Source organism: Varanus komodoensis, unplaced genomic scaffold (genome assembly GCF_004798865.1).
Source record: "Varanus komodoensis strain SLA01 unplaced genomic scaffold, ASM479886v1 scaffold22, whole genome shotgun sequence".
Classification (NCBI taxonomy): Eukaryota; Metazoa; Chordata; class Lepidosauria; order Squamata; family Varanidae; genus Varanus; species Varanus komodoensis.
Window position 1 is genome coordinate 11945444 of NW_025335606.1, and position 2190 is coordinate 11947633.

Genomic DNA, 2190 nt, shown 5'->3' on the forward strand with positions numbered 1-2190 from the left:
ATACCAGATGCAACATGTGTCACATCCTGCCTGGTAGCGACAAATAGCCAGGGGGGCACCACTGTGAGTGGCTGGGCAGAGGAGGCAATGGCGTCCACAGGATGAAAACGAGCTCCCTTTTCTATGCGAACTGTAAATTTTGTAAGCCGCCCCGAGGCTTCGGCGAATGGGGCGGCATAAAAATGTTTTAATAAATAAATAAATAAATAAATAAATAAATAAATAAAATTTTGTGTAAATTTGCCTGTATTCTTCAAGACGCTGCAACATATTGAGCTAACACTGGTTGTCCCCACATCCTCCAAACTGGGGAATCTTGGAATATTTGGTGATGTGGCAAGGAGGAACTTGCTCCTCACATTGAGGTTGACCCAAAGCTGGAGGCAGTCACAAATCAGATCATTTGGGACTCCATGTTAAAAGGAATTTTCCAGCTACATTAGTCATATGGCAATTCCAAGCAGAACATAGGCAAATTGGTAGCTTCCAACACCTAGAAGCTGATGCACCTTGCCTAGTTACTTCTTAGCACTCTTCAGGCAAAATCCCCCCAACTGGGAATTAAGTTTGAGGTTCTTCAGTATCCATAGCTGTAGGGAAGGAGTTAGCAACACCTGAACAAAATCCGGGTCCTTCTCCCACAGGAGCTAACCAGAGGCAGTATCAGGTTGATGTTAACAGCAACACCAAGCATATGTACCGCACTCTGAATGTTCAGTATTTTAAAAGGTATTTATACAATGCTCCTCATTAACATGGTCTAGGGTAGTGTACAAAGTTGGGCAAAGCAAATAAAATCAAAATAATCAAGAAACACCCACAAGGCAAGTTCATGGTTACAGGATCCGAATTGCAGTGTTCCTGGCTTTGTTCCTTCAGTCCTAGAGGTTGTCATCATAGACTGGCTGGTCAATTTTCAAGGTTTGATCCTGGTTGCCCATCATTCCCCACCTCTTTCAAAATGGGAAATCTCCAGTGGATGCAACCAGGGCACTGAGCTCGTCCATCCAGCCATGCGGTTTTGGCTGAGTCCGCTGCCCCTTGCAATGACGCAGGAAGCCGAAACTCAGCTGCTACCTCCCAACTGGGGCAGCCCGCTGCACCCCCTGCAGTCAAAGATGGGAGGTAACAGCAGCGATCATCGAAAGGACCAACCTCAAAGCCCTCAGAGCATCTGAGGAGCCATTTCAGCTTCCCAGACCCAAAATCAGACCGGAAACCTAAGTTCTGATGCCCCATTTGCAGCCATTCTAGGGAGAAGTGCAACCTCAGAGAGGGGGGAAACGGGGAGTTCTGGCCAGAGGAAGGGGGAGCCTGGAGGGGCCAGGATATGAACTAGGAGTGCTGACGTGGCCAGAAAACAAAATGAAGCCAAAACAAAATGAAAACGAAAACGAAACAGAAACAGAACACAAAAACCCAAAGATGCAAAAGTGGGTCAGGCTAAGAATGTTTCAGCAGCTCTTCACACACTAAAGCAGGGGTCCTCAAACGTTTTCAACGGGGGGCCAGTTGAAAGGTGTTGGCGGTGGGCGTGGGCCGCCAAGGCGGTGCCAGTGGGGGGGCGCGGGCCAGTGAGGGGGCGGGGTGCACGCATGTGCACGGCGAGGCAAGGCGAGGCGGGGGCACGCAGGGCGAGGCAGCAGCTTGCTCACGCGATTTTCTCCAAGCAAGTCCAAAACCATTTCCTCGCAAGCAAGCCGAGTGCCCGTGCATGCACGCGGCAACTGCAAACCCTCTGGGGCAGGCCGGTTAAATGGGTACGGCGGGCTGGATCCGGCCCACAGGCCATAGTTTGAGAACCCAGGTACTAAAGCCTTCCCTGCCCCAGGCTAGACAGGTTACCGAAGATCATCTCTTCCCACCCTGCACAGGATGACCACAAGCCTCCGAGTTCAGGGGCGTCCGTCATCCCTCCACTGTGTGGTCACCTTTCCATTGCAAGGAAAGGCACCAGGCTGAGCTTTGCCTGCCCTCCCTGCTCCCCAGTGGGGTTGGGCACAGGGCAGGCAAACCCGGGGCCCCGACCAAAGGGCCTGATGTTCTCAGGGAGCCAGAGGGCCAGGTTACAGTCCCCCTACTCTAAGCAAGCCAGTGGCCGACCATCTGACTTTACATGCATCACCCAAATTCCACGCCAAGGCACTCACCCTCCTTCCCTCTCCCCACCTCACCCTTCAAAAACACACA